The following is a 9,103-nucleotide window of genomic DNA, read 5'->3' on the forward strand; positions in this document are numbered from 1 at the left end:
GGCTGCTGCTGGGGACAGAAGGGGACAGAACGGCACAGAAGGCTCCATAACTCGTCACACAGGCCCCGAGTGCGGGGCTGTTAATCTGACAGGGTGCCAAGGGAACAGGCTGCCATGAAGGCAGAGACCCAGGCCCTGAACTACAGGGGGGTCGCCTTGCCGCAAGACGACTTAAGCGGCTTCGCTGTGTCCATCCAATCAAAGGAGGGGCAAGCCGAGCTCCCACCCCACTCGAGGCCTCCAAGGAGACTGCCGTGGAACCGCCCAGAGCCCCTCTTTCCCTCCTGGGAAGCCTAAGCTAAGCTACAGCCTTTTCTAAGGGAACTAAAGGACAAGCAGACTCAGGCACACAGAGGCAAGAGGGGCCACACACACAGCCCTTCCCAAGAGAGGGAGCAAGCTCTGGGCAGCCACTGGTGGGGCAGGCATCCTTAACCCTGAGCAGGAGAGCAGAGGGTCAGACCTGGCCCCCCCGGGGATGCATGCAGGTAGAGGGGCCTCAGGATGCCAATCGTTGTGACATGCCCCAAGTACAGGGCGTCACGCTGGCCAGGCCGCCAGCAGCCGAGAAACTGTTTAAAGGGCCCTCCCCTGCTTACAGGGGGGGCTGGGGTCCAGGCAGCTACACTTCCCCCCATACGGGCCGAGACGCCGGCTCGGACCCTCCTTACAGGGTTGCCAGTCTCCGTGCAGCCAAGGAGCTAGGTGGCAAAACGCCTACAACAGCAAAAGCAAAGACCGAGCCCTGCTTACAGGGAGGTCGCCCAGCACAAAGCCAACCAGGGCACCCTAACGGTGCTGGCAAAGATCTTGTGTTACCACAGCCAAATTGAGAGGGAGGTCTCATTGCCCAGGGCGCCTTTCTCCTGTCCTGCTCTTCAGCCGGACGCCGCTCCTCTTGCCTCGCCGCCTCTTGCCTCCGCCGTATGTTGCCTCGCCGCCTCTTGCCTCCGCCGTATGTTGCCTCGCCGCCTCTTGCCTCCGCCGTATGTTGCCTCGCCGCTCCGCAGCGGGCCTCTTCTTCCTTCTGTGCCAGCCACTGCCAAGGAAGGAGGACAGAGTTAGGCCTCAGTAGTGCCAGTTGCTCCCCGCCCGAGGGAAAGAGGGAAGCCTCCAGCCCCGCAGGCAGCTCCCCACGGGCACCCCCCGGCCAGCTACCCGCCCGCAGACACCCCCAGCTCTGCAAAGTCTTCCCGCTTTCGCTCGACTCACCCAAGCGGCGCACGGCACACTTCCGGTCGGGACCGCAGACGGGCGCCGCAGCAGACGCCCTGGGCAATGGAGCTGGGCATGCAACGCAGCGGCCAGAGCGGCTGCACGACCCTGCTTACAGGGGGCTGGAGCCGCCGCTGGCATTTCAAAGCGCCCGGGATGCCAGGGCACTGACCGGGCCCTGACTTACAGGGCGGCCCTGGTCCCAAAAGGCCCACGGAGGCTCCTTCTCTCCGCTTCAGGGGCATCTTGACCCACACCCCGCTAGCCGGGGGGGGGTGCCCCACACAGGCTGCCAGCTGAGCGCAAAGGCACTCGGACCCCGACCCCTCTTACGGGCGGGTCGAAACCCAGGGAGCTGAGAGCTTGGCCTGGCCCCGCAGCTACAGGAAGACAGCAGCCAGGCAGTGGGGCATCACGGCCAAAGGCCGGGGGGCTGTGGCCCCAGCCCCGAAGATGGGGTGGGGCGGGGGGGAACAACACGCTAAGATAAGCCCCACACACTCCCTGGCCCCATGCCTCTGAAAGGCCGGGACCAGATCTACCCGCCCTGATTACAGGGGGGGTCCCTCCTTGAACCTCCCGCCGGACACCGGCAACGCACTTCCCTGCCTACAGGGCGGTCGCTCTCGGCCCGGCACTCCCAAAAAGCCCCACGGAGAGCCACGGGCTCTGGCCTGCGCCCACTTACGGGCCGGCCCTCCTGGCTGCAGCACAACACCACCTCTTCAGGAGCCCAGGGACTGACCTCAACCCTCTAAGGGTTTGTTCCTGTTAGCTGCCAAAAGCAGCCTCCCCAGCCCTGCTTACAGGGACCTGGGGCTGCTGCTGGGGACAGAAGGGGACAGAACGGCACAGAAGGCTCCATAACTCGTCACACAGGCCCCGAGTGCGGGGCTGTTAATCTGACAGGGTGCCAAGGGAACAGGCTGCCATGAAGGCAGAGACCCAGGCCCTGAACTACAGGGGGGTCGCCTTGCCGCAAGACGACTTAAGCGGCTTCGCTGTGTCCATCCAATCAAAGGAGGGGCAAGCCGAGCTCCCACCCCACTCGAGGCCTCCAAGGAGACTGCCGTGGAACCGCCCAGAGCCCCTCTTTCCCTCCTGGGAAGCCTAAGCTAAGCTACAGCCTTTTCTAAGGGAACTAAAGGACAAGCAGACTCAGGCACACAGAGGCAAGAGGGGCCACACACACAGCCCTTCCCAAGAGAGGGAGCAAGCTCTGGGCAGCCACTGGTGGGGCAGGCATCCTTAACCCTGAGCAGGAGAGCAGAGGGTCAGACCTGGCCCCCCCGGGGATGCATGCAGGTAGAGGGGCCTCAGGATGCCAATCGTTGTGACATGCCCCAAGTACAGGGCGTCACGCTGGCCAGGCCGCCAGCAGCCGAGAAACTGTTTAAAGGGCCCTCCCCTGCTTACAGGGGGGGCTGGGGTCCAGGCAGCTACACTTCCCCCCATACGGGCCGAGACGCCGGCTCGGACCCTCCTTACAGGGTTGCCAGTCTCCGTGCAGCCAAGGAGCTAGGTGGCAAAACGCCTACAACAGCAAAAGCAAAGACCGAGCCCTGCTTACAGGGAGGTCGCCCAGCACAAAGCCAACCAGGGCACCCTAACGGTGCTGGCAAAGATCTTGTGTTACCACAGCCAAATTGAGAGGGAGGTCTCATTGCCCAGGGCGCCTTTCTCCTGTCCTGCTCTTCAGCCGGACGCCGCTCCTCTTGCCTCGCCGCCTCTTGCCTCCGCCGTATGTTGCCTCGCCGCCTCTTGCCTCCGCCGTATGTTGCCTCGCCGCTCCGCAGCGGGCCTCTTCTTCCTTCTGTGCCAGCCACTGCCAAGGAAGGAGGACAGAGTTAGGCCTCAGTAGTGCCAGTTGCTCCCCGCCCGAGGGAAAGAGGGAAGCCTCCAGCCCCGCAGGCAGCTCCCCACGGGCACCCTCCGGCCAGCTACCCCGCCCGCAGACACCCCCAGCTCTGCAAAGTCTTCCCGCTTTCGCTCGACTCACCCAAGCGGCGCACGGCACACTTCCGGTCGGGACCGCAGACGGGCGCCGCAGCAGACGCCCTGGGCAATGGAGCTGGGCATGCAACGCAGCGGCCAGAGCGGCTGCACAACCCTGCTTACAGGGGGCTGGAGCCGCCGCTGGCATTTCAAAGCGCCCGGGATGCCAGGGCACTGACCGGGCCCTGACTTACAGGGCGGCCCTGGTCCCAAAAGGCCCACGGAGGCTCCTTCTCTCCGCTTCAGGGGCATCTTGACCCACACCCCGCTAGCCGGGGGGGGTGCCCCACACAGGCTGCCAGCTGAGCGCAAAGGCACTCGGACCCCGACCCCTCTTACGGGCGGGTCGAAACCCAGGGAGCTGAGAGCTTGGCCTGGCCCCGCAGCTACAGGAAGACAGCAGCCAGGCAGTGGGGCATCACGGCCAAAGGCCGGGGGGCTGTGGCCCCAGCCCCGAAGACGGGGTGGGGCGGGGGGGAACAACACGCTAAGATAAGCCCCACACACTCCCTGGCCCCATGCCTCTGAAAGGCCGGGACCAGATCTACCCGCCCTGATTACAGGGGGGGTCCCTCCTTGAACCTCCCGCCGGACACCGGCAACGCACTTCCCTGCCTACAGGGCGGTCGCTCTCGGCCCGGCACTCCCAAAAAGCCCCACGGAGAGCCACGGGCTCTGGCCTGCGCCCACTTACGGGCCGGCCCTCCTGGCTGCAGCACAACACCACCTCTTCAGGAGCCCAGGGACTGACCTCAACCCTCTAAGGGTTTGTTCCTGTTAGCTGCCAAAAGCAGCCTCCCCAGCCCTGCTTACAGGGACCTTGGGCTGCTGCTGGGGACAGAAGGGGACAGAACGGCACAGAAGGCTCCATAACTCGTCACACAGGCCCCGAGTGCGGGGCTGTTAATCTGACAGGGTGCCAAGGGAACAGGCTGCCATGAAGGCAGAGACCCAGGCCCTGAACTACAGGGGGGTCGCCTTGCCGCAAGACGACTTAAGCGGCTTCGCTGTGTCCATCCAATCAAAGGAGGGGCAAGCCGAGCTCCCACCCCACTCGAGGCCTCCAAGGAGACTGCCGTGGAACCGCCCAGAGCCCCTCTTTCCCTCCTGGGAAGCCTAAGCTAAGCTACAGCCTTTTCTAAGGGACCTAGAGGACAAGCAGACTCAGGCACACAGAGGCAAGAGGGGCCACACACACAGCCCTTCCCAAGAGAGGGAGCAAGCTCTGGGCAGCCACTGGTGGGGCAGGCATCCTTAACCCTGAGCAGGAGAGCAGAGGGTCAGACCTGGCCCCCCCGGGGATGCATGCAGGTAGAGGGGCCTCAGGATGCCAATCGTTGTGACATGCCCCAAGTACAGGGCGTCACGCTGGCCAGGCCGCCAGCAGCCGAGAAACTGTTTAAAGGGCCCTCCCCTGCTTACAGGGGGGCCTGGGGTCCAGGCAGCTACACTTCCCCCCATACGGGCCGAGACGCCGGCTCGGACCCTCCTTACAGGGTTGCCAGTCTCCGTGCAGCCAAGGAGCTAGGTGGCAAAACGCCTACAACAGCAAAAGCAAAGACCGAGCCCTGCTTACAGGGAGGTCGCCCAGCACAAAGCCAACCAGGGCACCCTAACGGTGCTGGCAAAGATCTTGTGTTACCACAGCCAAATTGAGAGGGAGGTCTCATTGCCCAGGGCGCCTTTCTCCTGTCCTGCTCTTCAGCCGGACGCCGCTCCTCTTGCCTCGCCGCCTCTTGCCTCCGCCGTATGTTGCCTCGCCGCCTCTTGCCTCCGCCGTATGTTGCCTCGCCGCCTCTTGCCTCCGCCGTATGTTGCCTCGCCGCTCCGCAGCGGGCCTCTTCTTCCTTCTGTGCCAGCCACTGCCAAGGAAGGAGGACAGAGTTAGGCCTCAGTAGTGCCAGTTGCTCCCCGCCCGAGGGAAAGAGGGAAGCCTCCAGCCCCGCAGGCAGCTCCCCACGGGCACCCCCCGGCCAGCTACCCGCCCGCAGACACCCCCAGCTCTGCAAAGTCTTCCCGCTTTCGCTCGACTCACCCAAGCGGCGCACGGCACACTTCCGGTCGGGACCGCAGACGGGCGCCGCAGCAGACGCCCTGGGCAATGGAGCTGGGCATGCAACGCAGCGGCCAGAGCGGCTGCACGACCCTGCTTACAGGGGGCTGGAGCCGCCGCTGGCATTTCAAAGCGCCCGGGATGCCAGGGCACTGACCGGGCCCTGACTTACAGGGCGGCCCTGGTCCCAAAAGGCCCACGGAGGCTCCTTCTCTCCGCTTCAGGGGCATCTTGACCCACACCCCGCTAGCCGGGGGGGGGTGCCCCACACAGGCTGCCAGCTGAGCGCAAAGGCACTCGGACCCCGACCCCTCTTACGGGCGGGTCGAAACCCAGGGAGCTGAGAGCTTGGCCTGGCCCCGCAGCTACAGGAAGACAGCAGCCAGGCAGTGGGGCATCACGGCCAAAGGCCGGGGGGCTGTGGCCCCAGCCCCGAAGACGGGGTGGGGCGGGGGGGAACAACACGCTAAGATAAGCCCCACACACTCCCTGGCCCCATGCCTCTGAAAGGCCGGGACCAGATCTACCCGCCCTGATTACAGGGGGGGTCCCTCCTTGAACCTCCCGCCGGACACCGGCAACGCACTTCCCTGCCTACAGGGCGGTCGCTCTCGGCCCGGCACTCCCAAAAAGCCCCACGGAGAGCCACGGGCTCTGGCCTGCGCCCACTTACGGGCCGGCCCTCCTGGCTGCAGCACAACACCACCTCTTCAGGAGCCCAGGGACTGACCTCAACCCTCTAAGGGTTTGTTCCTGTTAGCTGCCAAAAGCAGCCTCCCCAGCCCTGCTTACAGGGACCTTGGGCTGCTGCTGGGGACAGAAGGGGACAGAACGGCACAGAAGGCTCCATAACTCGTCACACAGGCCCCGAGTGCGGGGCTGTTAATCTGACAGGGTGCCAAGGGACCAGGCTGCCATGAAGGCAGAGACCCAGGCCCTGAACTACAGGGGGGTCGCCTTGCCGCAAGACGACTTAAGCGGCTTCGCTGTGTCCATCCAATCAAAGGAGGGGCAAGCCGAGCTCCCACCCCACTCGAGGCCTCCAAGGAGACTGCCGTGGAACCGCCCAGAGCCCCTCTTTCCCTCCTGGGAAGCCTAAGCTAAGCTACAGCCTTTTCTAAGGGAACTAAAGGACAAGCAGACTCAGGCACACAGAGGCAAGAGGGGCCACACACACAGCCCTTCCCAAGAGAGGGAGCAAGCTCTGGGCAGCCACTGGTGGGGCAGGCATCCTTAACCCTGAGCAGGAGAGCAGAGGGTCAGACCTGGCCCCCCCGGGGATGCATGCAGGTAGAGGGGCCTCAGGATGCCAATCGTTGTGACATGCCCCAAGTACAGGGCGTCATGCTGGCCAGGCCGCCAGCAGCCGAGAAACTGTTTAAAGGGCCCTCCCCTGCTTACAGGGGGGGCTGGGGTCCAGGCAGCTACACTTCCCCCCATACGGGCCGAGACGCCGGCTCGGACCCTCCTTACAGGGTTGCCAGTCTCCGTGCAGCCAAGGAGCTAGGTGGCAAAACGCCTACAACAGCAAAAGCAAAGACCGAGCCCTGCTTACAGGGAGGTCGCCCAGCACAAAGCCAACCAGGGCACCCTAACGGTGCTGGCAAAGATCTTGTGTTACCACAGCCAAATTGAGAGGGAGGTCTCATTGCCCAGGGCGCCTTTCTCCTGTCCTGCTCTTCAGCCGGACGCCGCTCCTCTTGCCTCGCCGCCTCTTGCCTCCGCCGTATGTTGCCTCGCCGCCTCTTGCCTCCGCCGTATGTTGCCTCGCCGCTCCGCAGCGGGCCTCTTCTTCCTTCTGTGCCAGCCACTGCCAAGGAAGGAGGACAGAGTTAGGCCTCAGTAGTGCCAGTTGCTCCCCGCCCGAGGGAAAGAGGGAAGCCTCCAGCCCCGCAGGCAGCTCCCCACGGGCACCCCCCGGCCAGCTACCCGCCCGCAGACACCCCCAGCTCTGCAAAGTCTTCCCGCTTTCGCTCGACTCACCCAAGCGGCGCACGGCACACTTCCGGTCGGGACCGCAGACGGGCGCCGCAGCAGACGCCCTGGGCAATGGAGCTGGGCATGCAACGCAGCGGCCAGAGCGGCTGCACGACCCTGCTTACAGGGGGCTGGAGCCGCCGCTGGCATTTCAAAGCGCCCGGGATGCCAGGGCACTGACCGGGCCCTGACTTACAGGGCGGCCCTGGTCCCAAAAGGCCCACGGAGGCTCCTTCTCTCCGCTTCAGGGGCATCTTGACCCACACCCCGCTAGCCGGGGGGGGGTGCCCCACACAGGCTGCCAGCTGAGCGCAAAGGCACTCGGACCCCGACCCCTCTTACGGGCGGGTCGAAACCCAGGGAGCTGAGAGCTTGGCCTGGCCCCGCAGCTACAGGAAGACAGCAGCCAGGCAGTGGGGCATCACGGCCAAAGGCCGGGGGGCTGTGGCCCCAGCCCCGAAGACGGGGTGGGGCGGGGGGGAACAACACGCTAAGATAAGCCCCACACACTCCCTGGCCCCATGCCTCTGAAAGGCCGGGACCAGATCTACCCGCCCTGATTACAGGGGGGGTCCCTCCTTGAACCTCCCGCCGGACACCGGCAACGCACTTCCCTGCCTACAGGGCGGTCGCTCTCGGCCCGGCACTCCCAAAAAGCCCCACGGAGAGCCACGGGCTCTGGCCTGCGCCCACTTACGGGCCGGCCCTCCTGGCTGCAGCACAACACCACCTCTTCAGGAGCCCAGGGACTGACCTCAACCCTCTAAGGGTTTGTTCCTGTTAGCTGCCAAAAGCAGCCTCCCCAGCCCTGCTTACAGGGACCTGGGGCTGCTGCTGGGGACAGAAGGGGACAGAACGGCACAGAAGGCTCCATAACTCGTCACACAGGCCCCGAGTGCGGGGCTGTTAATCTGACAGGGTGCCAAGGGAACAGGCTGCCATGAAGGCAGAGACCCAGGCCCTGAACTACAGGGGGGTCGCCTTGCCGCAAGACGACTTAAGCGGCTTCGCTGTGTCCATCCAATCAAAGGAGGGGCAAGCCGAGCTCCCACCCCACTCGAGGCCTCCAAGGAGACTGCCGTGGAACCGCCCAGAGCCCCTCTTTCCCTCCTGGGAAGCCTAAGCTAAGCTACAGCCTTTTCTAAGGGACCTAAAGGACAAGCAGACTCAGGCACACAGAGGCAAGAGGGGCCACACACACAGCCCTTCCCAAGAGAGGGAGCAAGCTCTGGGCAGCCACTGGTGGGGCAGGCATCCTTAACCCTGAGCAGGAGAGCAGAGGGTCAGACCTGGCCCCCCCGGGGATGCATGCAGGTAGAGGGGCCTCAGGATGCCAATCGTTATGACATGCCCCAAGTACAGGGCGTCACGCTGGCCAGGCCGCCAGCAGCCGAGAAACTGTTTAAAGGGCCCTCCCCTGCTTACAGGGGGGGCTGGGGTCCAGGCAGCTACACTTCCCCCCATACGGGCCGAGACGCCGGCTCGGACCCTCCTTACAGGGTTGCCAGTCTCCGTGCAGCCAAGGAGCTAGGTGGCAAAACGCCTACAACAGCAAAAGCAAAGACCGAGCCCTGCTTACAGGGAGGTCGCCCAGCACAAAGCCAACCAGGGCACCCTAACGGTGCTGGCAAAGATCTTGTGTTACCACAGCCAAATTGAGAGGGAGGTCTCATTGCCCAGGGCGCCTTTCTCCTGTCCTGCTCTTCAGCCGGACGCCGCTCCTCTTGCCTCGCCGCCTCTTGCCTCCGCCGTATGTTGCCTCGCCGCCTCTTGCCTCCGCCGTATGTTGCCTCGCCGCCTCTTGCCTCCGCCGTATGTTGCCTCGCCGCTCCGCAGCGGGCCTCTTCTTCCTTCTGTGCCAGC

The 9,103-nt window shown here is 64.6% G+C and overlaps 1 long non-coding RNA gene across 1 annotated transcript; it reads right to left on the reverse strand.

The window, feature by feature from the left end:
• Nucleotides 1-1,512: 1,512 nt before the first annotated feature.
• On the reverse strand, nucleotides 1,513-5,405 carry LOC137455151 (uncharacterized). The gene is made up of 3 exons (XR_010990769.1): nucleotides 5,246-5,405; nucleotides 3,215-5,072; nucleotides 1,513-3,040 (listed from the first exon to the last, which is right to left on the reverse strand). It is a non-coding gene; the product is annotated as an uncharacterized lncRNA (long non-coding RNA).
• Between the last annotated feature and the right edge of the window lie 3,698 nt (nucleotides 5,406-9,103).

Source organism: Melanerpes formicivorus, unplaced genomic scaffold (genome assembly GCF_026170545.1).
Source record: "Melanerpes formicivorus ecotype bairdi unplaced genomic scaffold, bMelFor1.0.p_v2 SCAF_92, whole genome shotgun sequence".
Taxonomy (NCBI): domain Eukaryota; kingdom Metazoa; phylum Chordata; class Aves; order Piciformes; family Picidae; genus Melanerpes; species Melanerpes formicivorus.